General features: G+C 42.8%; 4 non-coding genes across 4 annotated transcripts; all 4 read left to right on the plus strand.

The window, feature by feature from the left end:
* The first annotated feature begins 819 nt into the window (after window positions 1-819).
* On the plus strand, window positions 820-1010 carry LOC141183600 (U2 spliceosomal RNA). The gene has a single exon (XR_012258437.1). It is a non-coding gene; the product is annotated as a U2 spliceosomal RNA (small nuclear RNA).
* Window positions 1011-7400: 6390 nt separating this feature from the next.
* Window positions 7401-7587, plus strand: LOC141183325 (U2 spliceosomal RNA). Its single transcript, XR_012258310.1, has one exon. It is a non-coding gene; the product is annotated as a U2 spliceosomal RNA (small nuclear RNA).
* A 1112-nt stretch (window positions 7588-8699) lies between these two features.
* On the plus strand, window positions 8700-8890 carry LOC141183247 (U2 spliceosomal RNA). Its single transcript, XR_012258243.1, has one exon. It is a non-coding gene; the product is annotated as a U2 spliceosomal RNA (small nuclear RNA).
* A 1115-nt stretch (window positions 8891-10005) lies between these two features.
* Window positions 10006-10196, plus strand: LOC141183601 (U2 spliceosomal RNA). The gene has a single exon (XR_012258438.1). It is a non-coding gene; the product is annotated as a U2 spliceosomal RNA (small nuclear RNA).
* The last annotated feature ends 5831 nt before the right edge of the window (window positions 10197-16027 follow it).

Below are 16027 nucleotides of genomic sequence, written 5' to 3' on the forward strand. Positions count from 1 at the left end.
TACAGGTGGTGAGATAAGCTGCACAATATAATTGACCTTTCAGTATATTGTTGCACACACACCATCTATTTAGCAAATGCCCTTGTTATCAACAGCAGCCTTTTAAACTCACCTGAGCTAACAGGTATGTGCGCTGGTTACTCTGCTGCGCTTAAAATTTCTTTTTTGGTTTGCTACAATGCCTTTTCTGAAACGTTGTCTCCCTCTGCTGGAACACTGACTTCTTTCATTTAATGCCTGCAGACTATAAAAGAGAACCCAACCCAAAAAGTTTGGTTGATTAGTCTGTGGCATTCTGTTAAACTGTTGCTTATGGCGGTCTCTGTGAGCTTCTCAGCGACATTCAGCCAGCCAGGTATCCTGCCTGCAGTAGATGGAATGTGGCAATGGAACGCTGGCTGCGCGTGTCATAATAGGCTCTGAGCCTTTATATACCTGTGCACAGCAGCAGCCACCTTCAGTCTGCTGCTGGACAGCCAGCAGCAGCAGCAGCAGGAGAGGTATGTAATCAGGAGCCCTCCTGCTAAGGGTAGACAGCTGCTCGTTCCACCCCACCCCCCGCCTTAATTGGTTCTCCTCCCTTCCAACGGTGTTGAGGCGGGTGGGAACAGCAGGGGGTGAAGGTGCTGTGTTTAAAGAGGTGGAGTTATGCAGATCTAAAACGCGTGGATTGCAGCAGCAGCAAGCCGAAAAGTGCAGGCATGTAAGGGATCTAGAGGTTGACAACATGTCTTCTTAACGGGAGTCCAGGAGCTCATCTCCACAAATGGACTTTTCAGGATCCTTGGGTGGCTCCGTAGTTTGAAACCAATTCTGGTTATCGCTTCTCGGCCTTTTGGCTAAGATCAAGTGTAGTATCTGTTCTTATCAGTTTAATATCTGATACGTCCCCTATCTGGGGACCATATATTAAATGGATTTTTAGAACAGGGAGATGGAAAAAGAGCTTGCTCTGTCCACTCCACGCATTGACCTGGTATTGCAGTATCTCCAGGACCGGTGCACCCCTTCTTTAATGCAGTTTCTAAAATCAGAAAGAATTGAATTCAATGTTTTTTGTTCATTTTGCTTGTTTGTCGGATTTTGGGATGGACTCTTTGGCTTTGCTTTTCTTCTCCTCATTGGATTTTTCATGTTCAAAGTTGCAGAAGCCAGATTACAAGCTCATTTTGGTTCAACTTCAGCAACTGTGCATTGCATTGCCATGTAATGTGATGCAATGCTATCTTTCTAGCTCTCCCTTTTTACTTCCTTTTGGATAAACAGACATATTAGGCAAGCATTTTGGAGCTTTCACCTAAATAACTACAGGTGGTGAGATAAGCTGCACAATATAATTGACCTTTCAGTATATTGTTGCACACACACCATCTATTTAGCAAATGCCCTTGTTATCAACAGCAGCCTTTTAAACTCACCTGAGCTAACAGGTATGTGCGCTGGTTACTCTGCTGCGCTTAAAATTTCTTTTTTGGTTTGCTACAATGCCTTTTCTGAAACGTTGTCTCCCTCTGCTGGAACACTGACTTCTTTCATTTAATGCCTGCAGACTATAAAAGAGAACCCAACCCAAAAAGTTTGGTTGATTAGTCTGTGGCATTCTGTTAAACTGTTGCTTATGGCGGTCTCTGTAAGCTTCTCAGCGACATTCAGCCAGCCAGGTATCCTGCCTGCAGTAGATGGAATGTGGCAATGGAACGCTGGCTGCGCGTGTCATAATAGGCTCTGAGCCTTTATATACCTGTGCACAGCAGCAGCCACCTTCAGTCTGCTGCTGGACAGCCAGCAGCAGCAGCAGCAGGAGAGGTATGTAATCAGGAGCCCTCCTGCTAAGGGTAGACAGCTGCTCGTTCCACCCCACCCCCCGCCTTAATTGGTTCTCCTCCCTTCCAACGGTGTTGAGGCGGGTGGGAACAGCAGGGGGTGAAGGTGCTGTGTTTAAAGAGGTGGAGTTATGCAGATCTAAAACGCGTGGATTGCAGCAGCAGCAAGCCGAAAAGTGCAGGCATGTAAGGGATCTAGAGGTTGACAACATGTCTTCTTAACGGGAGTCCAGGAGCTCATCTCCACAAATGGACTTTTCAGGATCCTTGGGTGGCTCCGTAGTTTGAAACCAATTCTGGTTATCGCTTCTCGGCCTTTTGGCTACGATCAAGTGCTTTATTGCAGGAGATTGTGGTTGAAGGGCACTCGGGTACCCCTCTCCTTGGCCTGGCAGGATCGTCCACTTTGGTGGACTTAGCCTGCTTGCTGCTATTAGGGAAAGGGCTTAGTCCCAGGGTAACGAGTTGCGATCCCCCAGCTTCCAGGTGTTTTTCGCTGCAAGAACACTGGGAGCGCAGATTGCAAGCGGCTGCAATTTGCAACCTTGTTGCGTTTTTCCATGGAGGTTGACCCTAACCTCGTGCCTCTTTATGCGAGGCTAAAAAACTCTATCCGAGTTCACTTCACGGCGGGTGGCTCGGATATGAGGAAATTAGGGTATGTAGTCCAGGACGTGCTCAGGAACCTTCTTGGCGTACAAAGGAATGAAATTCTCTCCATCCAGGATTATCCCAGAAGAGGTGACTATGACATCACATTCACCGGAGAAGGTATTTTTAGAGATGTACTAGAAAAGTTAAAAAAAGTTGAAAATAGTCCTGTTTTGAAAGGGATACAAATTGTTGAGCACGTCCTGGATGAGGTAAGACTGGTTATTGTAAAAATATTTTCGCCCTTTGTTTCTGCTCCAGAAGTAATGTCATTTCTAGCAATTTATTTTAAAAGTGTTAAATGTATTGGGAAGATATTAAACGAATATAACATATGGACATCTAAGTGGAAATTCCTTGTGAAGTGTACAAGAGATCCAAATACACCAGGTGGTATACGGCTCCCCCCTGCCCGTTTCAAAATTGGGCAAACAAATGGGGATTTCTTCTTTTCTGGGATGCCAGTATATTGCAGAAATTGTGGGCGCTATGGTCATTCAAAAGAAAACTGTCATGTATCATGTAGAAATTGTGCTAGTGAAGAACATGAGACAAAAGAATGCCCTAAGGAAAAGAAATGCAGTTTTTGCCAGACTCCAGGTCACTTTTATTTTTCTTGCCCTCACAGATTTCGGGAAGATGAGCAAAAGGGGAAGTCCAAGACGTCCGACCAAGGACCAAAAGATCAGACCACCCCTCAGGAGGAGGAACAACAACCTGGAGCCTCTGGAGACAATAAGGGCGTACCAAATAGTGAAGTGTCTCCAGAGTCTATGACAGGTAAAATACCAAATCCCAAAACCTGGCTGCAGGACCTGCGGGAGTCCAAAAGGAGGGCTGAGAAGGAGCAGAAGGGCACTACTGGTAAGGTCAAAAGGGACCGGCAAAAGGCCGACACAGAAGCCCATGCCCAGTCTGGGTCTCCTAGTGCTGAGGGCGCTGAGTGGATAAAGGTGGGTCCTAAGAAAAAGAAAAAGGGTGGTTCGGAGGAGGCAGCAGGAGGTGAACAGATGGACACTTCTCCAGAAGGGGACGTGGACGCTGGACCCTCAGGGGTTTCGGTCTCCGCTGCTACAGGTGGGGACCGGGATCTTGCTGCCTCTGAAGAGTCAGAGGCTCTGCCTTGTGCGCATCCTCCTCCTATAGGACGACCTTCTACAGGTCAAACAGGGGCGGCGGAACCCCTCGGGGACCCACCTGATGAGGAACTGCATGGCCAGCCAATGGAGACCCAGCGGGTTCTGCCAGCCAGCCCTCCGAGCTATGCCAGTGTAGCGTCGGGTTTATATAAATGTGGTAATCTTTCCTCCTCCACGGAGACTCTCGTGACGATACTATCAGATGAGGAGGGAGGCGCAAGCCCAGTGGTCTGATCAGGTTCATCGGACAGGTAAATCCGTTGCTCTTAGTTACCTAAGTAAAATTTCTACATTTTCTAATGATGGCTGAACTGAAAGGTATTTCCCTCAACGTGAGAGGCATAAAATCTAACACGAGAAGAACTGCTCTTTTTAATTTTTTTACGTGTTTTACTGCATCTGTATTTTTTCTGCAAGAATGTAATATCCCACATGAAATGTCATATCAAAAATATAAAGATGAGTGGAAGTGTGGGCCATCTGTCTGGTCCGGATCGAATGCTGCAGGATCAGCGGGTGTAGCCATACTTTTTAAAGGGAACGTTTTAATTGATTTTATTCAGGAAATTTTACCAGGTCGTATTTTATTAGTAAAAGCTTTTATTGATGGTATTAGATGGCAGTTTTTAAATTTTTATGGATCCCCAGAGAAAAATGAAAGAGCCGAAATGCTTGATCTTTTACCATTATTTATTAATAACTCTGAACCTTTTATCTTAGCAGGGGATTTTAATTGTGTTTTAAAAGGTGAAAACCGGCGCTCCAGCTCTGTAAGCAGGAACTACGATAAAACCTCAGGTATGCTACATGATATAGTCAAAGATGCTAAATTGATAGACATATATAAAGAGTGTCATAGTGACAGCCCAGAGGACGCCGGTTTCACTTGGAGCAATGCTAATTGTAGCTCTAGGATTGATTTTATTTTTGGTTCAGATAAAACAATACCTGCCAAATGTGAAGTTTTAGCTAATATATTTTCAGACCATAAACTTTTATCCTTTACCATAAAAGTAAATGACAACAAAAAATGTGGTAAGAAAAGCTGGAAAATGAACGTATCCCTTTTAACCGACCCGCAGATTTTATCAGATTTTATTGAGTTTTATAGGAAATGTAGAAAAGGGAAAAAAACAAATGAGACTATGAGTGTATGGTGGGATAGAATGAAAGTAAAAATAAAAGACTTTTTTATTAAAAAGAGTATATGTAGAGCCAAAGAAAAATATGAAGAATATAGAATTTTAAATACCCGCCTACAAACATTATTTAAGCTCAGAGACAATGGGATAGATGTACAACTTGATATTTCAAACTTAAAAGAAGAGATTTCAAAATGGCTAGAACAAAAAGGAAAAGAGATAATTTTTCGTTCTAGAGTACAACATATAGAAGAAAATGAAAAGTGTTCCAGATATTTTTTTAGGAAAAATAAAAAAGAAAAAGTGATAATTGACCATATAGATGGTGAGAATAATATAAAAAATATGCTGGGTAAAGTTGAGGTTTTTTTTTCTAATCTTTTTAATGGAAAAAATATAGATAATAAATTAATGGATGATTCGCTGCAAGGACTAACAGCTGTTTTAGATCCCGCATCCCAAGAGTTTTTATCCCAAGTTTTAACGGAACAAGAAGTGTTAAAAACTATTAAAAGTTTTAAAACTGGAAAGGTCCCTGGTCCTGATGGCATCCCAATAGAATTTTATGTATGTTTTTATGATATTTTAAAAGATGATTTGTTTTATTTGTATACTGAGGTTTTTAATAATAAGGTTTTATTAAATTCCTGGAAGAAAGGTGAAGTCTCCCTCCTATACAAAAAAGGTGATAAATCAAAATTAGAAAACTGGAGACCAATAACACTTTTAAATTGTGACTATAAAATAATGGCTAAAATTTGTGCAAATCGTCTAAAAGAAGTCATCAGCAAAGTTATTCATTCTAATCAAGTGTGTGGGGTGCCGGGGCGCAGTATATGGGACAATCTGAATTTAGTGAAAGACTGTATTGAGGATGTGAAAGACAGAAAGGGGAAAATGGCGATTTTATCTATTGATTTTGAAAAAGCATTTGACCGTGTCTCACACTTTTATCTTTTTAAAGTTTTAGAGAAAATGGGCATACCAGAAGGGTTTTTACTATCGCTTAAAGCATTTTACAAGGATTGTACAAGTAAGATTTTAGTGAATGGTTTTAAGACACAAGAGGTATTTTTACGGTCAGGGGTGAAACAGGGATGCCCTCTGTCCCCCCTACTGTTTATCTGTGCACTGGAACCAATGTTATGTGCAATACGCCAAAATAAACAGATATGCGGTGTCCCTCTGCCTGGAAGCGGTGGTTTGGAGGCCAAGGTTGTAGGCTACATGGATGACGTGGCGGTCTTGTGTACAGATGCACCATCACTTACGGCCACTCTCCATCAAGTGCAATCCTTTTGCCTAGCTTCTGGTTTTAAAATCAATTTTAATAAGTGTAACATTTTAAGTGTTGGGGGGATGATTTTACGTGATGTACCAATTAATGTCTCCGAATCCATTTCCATTTTAGGTATATCATTCACTGAAAATAATGATGGTTATAATAGTTGGGAAACAGTTACACAGAAAGTAAATACGAAAATATGTATGTGGAACATGAGGAGACTTACAATGGAGGGTAAAGTATTGGTTTTAAAGATGGTGATTTTACCTCTTTTATTGTATCTTAGCATGGTTTTCCCCCCGCCTGTTAATGTTTTAAAAAAGATAACCAAAACCTGTTTTACCTTCTTTTGGAATTCAAAAATGGAAAAGCTGAAAAGAGAAATCGTGATGAAATCAAAAGTAAAAGGTGGTAAAGATTTTCCAGATTTTAATAGGTTTCTTTTAATCCATCTGTTCGTTTACTGTTTTAATGCCCTTTTTAAGAATCACTATTGGTCCTTTTTTATGCGTTTTAATACAGGATTTTTTATGAGAAAGTTTGGATGGTATGAAGTTAATATATCTGTGCCCCATGCTTTTAATTTGTCGACGCATTATGAGATTTTAAGGAAAATAGTGTCCGATTTTAATTTAGGGACTAAGAAAATAGAGGAATTAAGAAATAGTAAGAAACTAATTAAAGAAATACGTAAAAGTGAGGAAATATGTAATGTTGACAGATATGATGATGACAAATCTATGTCTATCTGGAAAATGATTAACGTTTTTTATCTTTTTAATGAACAGAGAGATCTGGCTTGGAGTTGCATGCACCGATGTCTTCCTTGCCGGGCATTCCAATACAGAAGAGGATTTGTGAGGTCTGCCATCTGCCAAAGAACCGGATGCCAAGACGAGGAAACGGTGGAACATCTATTATGGACATGTAATTTTGCAAAGGATTTCTGGAGAAGACTGCTCCCCCTACTGGAAAGGGTGGCAGACCTCAAGGACTTTACATATAAAACTGTGCTATACGGACTTATGGAATGCCCCACAATGGACCAGTACACAATGGCTTGGAAGACAGTGAACTGCGCCAAGTCATCTCTCTGGAAAGCTCGCAACATTGCTATTTTTAAACAAGATGATTTATCAGTGAATGATGTTTTAAGTTTATGTTTATGTGAAATGTATACTTATTATTTAATTGACAAAAAGAAGAATGTACATATTTCCAAAAAATGGCTTGTTGACCAATGGAACCTAATTATTTAAAATCTTTGTATTTTTTTGTTTTGTAAATTTCATTTGTCTTTTAACGTTTGGTATTTGTTTAATTATGCTTGTAATTTGTTAAAGTTTTAATAAACGGTTTTATCCCTCTGCAGGGGATAGCCAAATTAAAAAAAATCTGTTCTTATCAGTTTAATATCTGATACGTCCCCTATCTGGGGACCATATATTAAATGGATTTTTAGAACAGGGAGATGGAAAAAGAGCTTGCTCTGTCCACTCCACGCATTGACCTGGTATTGCAGTATCTCCAGGACCGGTGCACCCCTTCTTTAATGCAGTTTCTAAAATCAGAAAGAATTTAATTCAATGTTTTTTGTTCATTTTGCTTGTTTGTCGGATTTTGGGATGGACTCTTTGGCTTTGCTTTTCTTCTCCTCATTGGATTTTTCATGTTCAAAGTTGCAGAAGCCAGATTACAAGCTCATTTTGGTTCAACTTCAGCAACTGTGCATTGCATTGCCATGTAATGTGATGCAATGCTATCTTTCTAGCTCTCCCTTTTTACTTCCTTTTGGATAAACAGACATATTAGGCAAGCATTTTGGAGCTTTCACCTAAATAACTACAGGTGGTGAGATAAGCTGCACAATATAATTGACCTTTCAGTATATTGTTGCACACACACCATCTATTTAGCAAATGCCCTTGTTATCAACAGCAGCCTTTTAAACTCACCTGAGCTAACAGGTATGTGCGCTGGTTACTCTGCTGCGCTAAAAATTTCTTTTTTGGTTTGCTACAATGCCTTTTCTGAAACGTTGTCTCCCTCTGCTGGAACACTGACTTCTTTCATTTAATGCCTGCAGACTATAAAAGAGAACCCAACCCAAAAAGTTTGGTTGATTAGTCTGTGGCATTCTGTTAAACTGTTGCTTATGGCGGTCTCTGTGAGCTTCTCAGCGACATTCAGCCAGCCAGGTATCCTGCCTGCAGTAGATGGAATGTGGCAATGGAACGCTGGCTGCGCGTGTCATAATAGGCTCTGAGCCTTTATATACCTGTGCACAGCAGCAGCCACCTTCAGTCTGCTGCTGGACAGCCAGCAGCAGCAGCAGGAGAGGTATGTAATCAGGAGCCCTCCTGCTAAGGGTAGACAGCTGCTCGTTCCACCCCACCCCCCGCCTTAATTGGTTCTCCTCCCTTCCAACGGTGTTGAGGTGGGTGGGAACAGCAGGGGGTGAAGGTGCTGTGTTTAAAGAGGTGGAGTTATGCAGATCTAAAACGCGTGGATTGCAGCAGCAGCAAGCCGAAAAGTGCAGGCATGTAAGGGATCTAGAGGTTGACAACATGTCTTCTTAACGGGAGTCCAGGAGCTCATCTCCACAAATGGACTTTTCAGGATCCTTGGGTGGCTCCGTAGTTTGAAACCAATTCTGGTTATCGCTTCTCGGCGTTTTGGCTAAGATCAAGTGTAGTATCTGTTCTTATCAGTTTAATATCTGATACGTCCCCTATCTGGGGACCATATATTAAATGGATTTTTAGAACAGGGAGATGGAAAAAGAGCTTGCTCTGTCCACTCCACGCATTGACCTGGTATTGCAGTATCTCCAGGACCGGTGCACCCCTTCTTTAATGCAGTTTCTAAAATCAGAAAGAATTGAATTCAATGTTTTTTGTTCATTTTGCTTGTTTGTCGGATTTTGGGATGGACTCTTTGGCTTTGCTTTTCTTCTCATCATTGGATTTTTCATGTTCAAAGTTGCAGAAGCCAGATTACAAGCTCATTTTGGTTCAACTTCAGCAACTGTGCATTGCATTGCCATGTAATGTGATGCAATGCTATCTTTCTAGCTCTCCCTTTTTACTTCCTTTTGGATAAACAGACATAGTAGGCAAGCATTTTGGAGCTTTCACCTAAATAACTACAGGTGGTGAGATAAGCTGCACAATATAATTGACCTTTCAGTATATTGTTGCACACACACCATCTATTTAGCAAATGCCCTTGTTATCAACAGCAGCCTTTTAAACTCACCTGAGCTAACAGGTATGTGCGCTGGTTACTCTGCTGCGCTTAAAATTTCTTTTTTGGTTTGCTACAATGCCTTTTCTGAAACGTTGTCTCCCTCTGCTGGAACACTGACTTCTTTCATTTAATGCCTGCAGACTATAAAAGAGAACCCAACCCAAAAAGTTTGGTTGATTAGTCTGTGGCATTCTGTTAAACTGTTGCTTATGGCGGTCTCTGTGAGCTTCTCAGCGACATTCAGCCAGCCAGGTATCCTGCCTGCAGTAGATGGAATGTGGCAATGGAACGCTGGCTGCGCGTGTCATAATAGGCTCTGAGCCTTTATATACCTGTGCACAGCAGCAGCCACCTTCAGTCTGCTGCTGGACAGCCAGCAGCAGCAGCAGCAGGAGAGGTATGTAATCAGGAGCCCTCCTGCTAAGGGTAGACAGCTGCTCGTTCCACCCCACCCCCCGCCTTAATTGGTTCTCCTCCCTTCCAACGGTGTTGAGGCGGGTGGGAACAGCAGGGGGTGAAGGTGCTGTGTTTAAAGAGGTGGAGTTATGCAGATCTAAAACGCGTGGATTGCAGCAGCAGCAAGCCGAAAAGTGCAGGCATGTAAGGGATCTAGAGGTTGACAACATGTCTTCTTAACGGGAGTCCAGGAGCTCATCTCCACAAATGGACTTTTCAGGATCCTTGGGTGGCTCCGTAGTTTGAAACCAATTCTGGTTATCGCTTCTCGGCCTTTTGGCTAAGATCAAGTGTAGTATCTGTTCTTATCAGTTTAATATCTGATACGTCCCCTATCTGGGGACCATATATTAAATGGATTTTTAGAACAGGGAGATGGAAAAAGAGCTTGCTCTGTCCACTCCACGCATTGACCTGGTATTGCAGTATCTCCAGGACCGGTGCACCCCTTCTTTAATGCAGTTTCTAAAATCAGAAAGAATTGAATTCAATGTTTTTTGTTCATTTTGCTTGTTTGTCGGATTTTGGGATGGACTCTTTGGCTTTGCTTTTCTTCTCCTCATTGGATTTTTCATGTTCAAAGTTGCAGAAGCCAGATTACAAGCTCATTTTGGTTCAACTTCAGCAACTGTGCATTGCATTGCCATGTAATGTGATGCAATGCTATCTTTCTAGCTCTCCCTTTTTACTTCCTTTTGGATAAACAGACATATTAGGCAAGCATTTTGGAGCTTTCACCTAAATAACTACAGGTGGTGAGATAAGCTGCACAATATAATTGACCTTTCAGTATATTGTTGCACACACACCATCTATTTAGCAAATGCCCTTGTTATCAACAGCAGCCTTTTAAACTCACCTGAGCTAACAGGTATGTGCGCTGGTTACTCTGCTGCGCTTAAAATTTATTTTTTGGTTTGCTACAATGCCTTTTCTGAAACGTTGTCTCCCTCTGCTGGAACACTGACTTCTTTCATTTAATGCCTGCAGACTATAAAAGAGAACCCAACCCAAAAAGTTTGGTTGATTAGTCTGTGGCATTCTGTTAAACTGTTGCTTATGGCGGTCTCTGTGAGCTTCTCAGCGACATTCAGCCAGCCAGGTATCCTGCCTGCAGTAGATGGAATGTGGCAATGGAACGCTGGCTGCGCGTGTCATAATAGGCTCTGAGCCTTTATATACCTGTGCACAGCAGCAGCCACCTTCAGTCTGCTGCTGGACAGCCAGCAGCAGCAGCAGCAGGAGAGGTATGTAATCAGGAGCCCTCCTGCTAAGGGTAGACAGCTGCTCGTTCCACCCCACCCCCCGCCTTAATTGGTTCTCCTCCCTTCCAACGGTGTTGAGGCGGGTGGGAACAGCAGGGGGTGAAGGTGCTGTGTTTAAAGAGGTGGAGTTATGCAGATCTAAAACGCGTGGATTGCAGCAGCAGCAAGCCGAAAAGTGCAGGCATGTAAGGGATCTAGAGGTTGACAACATGTCTTCTTAACGGGAGTCCAGGAGCTCATCTCCACAAATGGACTTTTCAGGATCCTTGGGTGGCTCCGTAGTTTGAAACCAATTCTGGTTATCGCTTCTCGGCCTTTTGGCTTCGATCTTACAGCTTGTCTGTTTGGTTGTTGTCTATCTGGGTGCTTCCGGTACCCTCTCTCTCGGCCTGGGGGGATCGTTCCTCTTCGGAGGGACTTCACCCCCCTGCTGCTATAGGGAGAGACTCTTAGTCCGGGAGCAACGGGAAGTGATCCCCTAAAAAGGCATATGCCTTTTTTTTCTTTCCGTAGTTGGCGTACTTTTTTTGGAAGAGATGCCGGCTGTGCTGTCATATGCATCGGGTGAACCCCGGATGAGAAATACAGTGCGAATTGACGTTTTGGAGAAGTTTCGCTGTGAGAAAAACATCCAGTATGTTTGCAACATCATCCTTCTTGGACTTCTGGGATTTAGTAGAGAGGACATCTTCTGCTTCCAGGACAACGAATCGAAAGGTACCTACACCATCACTTTTAGGAGTCAAGGGTGCTGCCAACAACTGGTCCAGAAAGTGAACGAAAATAGCCACATGGACGAAATGGAAGGTTTGATTTTTTCCTTATTATTTGTTTATGAAGAAGTCCAGATTGTGGTTCACTTCCCTAACCCTTTTGTGGAAGTGCTGGATATTTTGACTTTCTTGCGTCGCTATTGCGATGACGTGTCCTTTTTAGGAAAAATTAAAAATGCAGTTAATTTTTGGTGTGGGAAGCGGAGGTTCCTGGCACGATTAAAGAAGGATCCAACGGGAGTCGGAGGAACACAGCACCCTCCCTCCACCTTCACAATCGGGAAGAGCCGAGGATACCTCTTCTATCAAGGTATGCCCTTGTATTGTAGGAATTGTGGCACAATGGGGCATACCCAAGACGCTTGCCAGGAGAGGAGGGCTGCCCGTTGTAATAATTGCAGCCAGTATGGACACTTGACGAAAGACTGTCCTCACAAGAAACAGTGTAATCTGTGCGGGGAGGATGGACATGTATTCCGGAGTTGCCCCCAGAGAACCAAGGTACGGACATATGCAGAGGCAACTGGGGGTCCCTGGCGAAGACAATCTCTAGCTCGCCCCTCAGTGTCCGTCGGGGAGGATCCCCTTGACAGGACTGAGCTAAGCTCTACTGGCCCCTCTGTAGTGGAGGTGGCAAAGAAGAAGCCCCCGCAAAAAGGGGACTATGGGCGGTCCGTCCAGGGACCGGAGCAGGGATGCTCTTCTGTTCGGGAGGGTGTCTCTGTGTCGATGGCCCCTGAAGATGTGTGTGTTTCTGGTGTGCTGGAGCAGGGTGCCCCCAGTATGTTGGCACTGGTGGGCCCTGCTGCGAAGGCCCCAGATGCTATTCAAGTGTCGAGCCAGCAGGACGCAGTGTGTTTTTCCCTAGGTGACGACCTCGAGAAGAGAGACCATGAGGCAGTAGTGGGAGAAGATTGCACTAGTGACCTACCTGAACCCAGCGGGAAAAAGATGCGTGCGGATGTCTGTCCGGATTCACCGGATGTTTCCTTGGGTGTCGGTGATTTGTGGCTGCAGGGAGCAGGAGCTGGATACCCGGTCACTGCCTCGGATCCAATGAACATTTCCTTTTCCCCGGAGTCAGGGATCTTGGAGGCACTGTTGGATCATAGTCCTGAACAGGTCAAGATGATTCTGGATGACTCCCTCCCACCTTGACTTTAATGCCGTCCATAAAATGCCTCTCACTGAATGTGAGATCTTTAAAGAGCCCTGTTCGCAGGGCTGCTCTTTTTCAATATTTAGAGACTTTAGACTTTGATGTGTGTTTATTGCAGGAATGTGGACTACAACACTCAATTAATTATGACGAGCTTAAAAAGGATTGGAAGTCGGGACCGTCAGTGTGGTCCGGCTCAAATGTGAATAGGTCTGCTGGAGTGGGTTTGCTCTGTCGTGGTAATAACATCGTGTTTTCCTCTGTTACAGAGATTACACCAGGCAGGGCAATGTTAGTACATTTGCATATTAATAATTTTAGTTTTCGCATAATTAATGTGTATGCTCCTCCCGACAAGCAAGAGCGCATCCAATTGTTTGAAATTTTGCCTGTATTTTGTGTTGGGTCTTCTCCCCTCCTGATAGGTGGGGATTTCAACTGCCTTAGTGTCGGCGAACAACGAGTAGGAGGGGACCCTCTCCGTAAGTTGGATAAGTCATGTTTTCTGCTAAAAAATTTTCAAACTGATTTTAAGCTATGCGATGCCTGGAGGTCTCTTTCACCGACGGACCCTGGATTTACATGGTCCGGTCGGGGAGTGGCCTCTAGGATCGATTTTATGTTTTTATCTGTGGATTTTAAGCCGGTGATGTTTGATCTAATGTCTAATTTATTTTCCGATCACAAAATGTTAAAATTACAGTTAGAATACCAAGGAGAGCAGAGAATAAACAAAGGACTGTGGCGTTTGGGGACACATCTGCTGGAGGATCCTCAGATAAGGTCGGATTTTTGTACAGCCTACCAGGAATGGAGACAACATAGGCCTCCTTATATAAAAATGTTGTCTTGGTGGGAAAAGATTAAAAATAAAATTAGGCTTTTTTTTATCACGGCAGGGAGGAAGAAATCAAGACAGAAAAAACAATTTTTCTCAAATCTAAATACTAGGCTGCAGACACTTTATAAATTTAAAGAGATTGGGTTGGAGGTGGAGGAAGACATTGTCAGCCTAAAAGCAGAAATACATACACTTTTGGAGCAGAAGGGGAGAGAGGTTATTTTTAATTCAAAGGTAAAGCAGTTAGAAGAAGATGAAAAATGTACACGCTTCTTTTTTAAAAAAGCAATGGAGAGGAAAGATGCGATTACTTGTTTAGGTGAAGAATCCACTATACAGGGCATGAAGAACGTGGCTTTTGATTTTTACCGACTCCTTTTTAGTGAGAAAAGTGTGGATGATTCCTTTTTACAAGATGCTCTTAATGTCCTAGATTTTAAGTTGAATCAGTCAGATCAGGAGTTTTTAATACGGGATTTTAGCTTAGAGGAACTTTTTAACATTTTTAAAAGTTTTTCAAAGGGCAAAGCTCTGGGAGCAGACGGTCTCCCCGTCGAATTTTATCTGACTTTCTGGGATATTTTAAAGGATGATCTTTTAGCACTTTTTAAGGAGGTTTTTAAGTGTAAACGGTTGCCCAAGGGATGGAGGAGGGGAATAGTGTCCTTGATCTTTAAAAAGAAAGGGGCTCGTGAGGACCTTGCAAATTGGAGGCCTATCACCCTCCTCAACATGGATTATAAAGTATTAGCCAAATTTATTGCATGCCGGCTTAAAATGATAATTGATAAGTTGATACAACCAGAACAAGTTTGTGGTGTACCGGGAAGGAGTATTGCGGAGGTGTTAAATGTCATAAGAGATGCAATATGGTATACTAGGGATCGTGGTCAGAATTTAGCCCTGTTGGCGCTGGACATTGAGAAGGCGTTCGACAGGGTATCGCACAAGTATCTTTTTAGTGTTTTAAAGAAGATGGCGATCCCGGATTTTATCATGTCTCTAATTAAGATTTTGTATAAAGATTCATATTGTCAAATCTCTGTTAATGGCTTCTTAACAGGTGAAATACCGCTGGAATCCGGAGTGAAGCAGGGCTGCCCTTTGTCCCCGATCCTGTTTATTTGTGCTATGGAGCCTTTATTATGCCAAATTAGGAAAGATAAAGTGATCCGTGGGGTCCCTGTTCCGGGTGGAGGGGGGGCCCAAATTAAAGTCTTCGGGTATATGGACGATGTTACTGCCATCTGCACGGATCCTGCTTCCCTCCGGAGGGTGGTGAGGTGTACCAGTTTTTTTAGTCAGGCTTCAGGTTTTAAGTTGAATTTTAATAAAACTGAGTGTTTGACAATTGGTTCCTGGGATACAGTGGACCTACCAGCAGTCAAAATGAAGTGTGATAAAGTTAAAATTTTGGGCATTACTTTTAATAAAGAAAATGACGGGGTTGTGAGTTGGGGGGAGGTCCAGGAGAAAATGGTGAAGAAACTATCCTTTTGGAATTTGCGTAGTTTGTCAATCGAAGGGAAAGTTCTAATTATTAAGTCTGTATTATTGCCAATGATGTTATATGTTGCAATTGTGTACCCTCCCTCCGACTTAATGCTCAAAAAGCTGACTCGCTGCATGTTTATATTTATTTGGGGCTCGAAGATGGAAAAAGTAAAACGCACAGAAATGTATAAAAGGCATCAAAATGGTGGAAAGGATGTCCTGGATTTGAGCATGTTTTTGTATATAAATTTCTTCTGTTTCTGTTTTAAGCTTCTTAATTCTAACAGTGTTTTTAGTCTGTTTTTAAAATATACTTGTGGTTATGTTTTTAAGAGATGGCTACGGCCATCCTTATCTTCGCCTGTTTTATTATGTCCCCCAAAGCATCTTATCATCTTAGAGAAAGTATGTAGAAATTATAAATTAAGAGACTTGGATACTGATATTCTTCAAGACCGAAGGAAATTGATAACTCATCTGAGAAGGGAAGAAAGAGTATCTGAAGTAATCAACTTTTCCTGGAGCAGATCCAAGCGAGTCTGGAGGAATGTGTTTGGAAAGTTTCTCGCAAATATTCATAAAGACCTTGCCTGGATGTCCGTCCACCAGTGCCTCCCAACTAGAGACTTTCAGCACAGGAGAGGCCTGGCGGCGCGGGCAAAATGTCCTAGAGACTCGTGTGGAAGTGATGAGACGGTTTTACATCTGTTTTGGAACTGTTTTTATGCGCAAGAACTTTGGCGGAGACTG

Source organism: Phyllobates terribilis, unplaced genomic scaffold (genome assembly GCF_046119375.1).
Source record: "Phyllobates terribilis strain yellow unplaced genomic scaffold, ASM4611937v1 Scaffold_38__1_contigs__length_12584779, whole genome shotgun sequence".
Lineage (NCBI taxonomy): Eukaryota > Metazoa > Chordata > Amphibia > Anura > Dendrobatidae > Phyllobates > Phyllobates terribilis.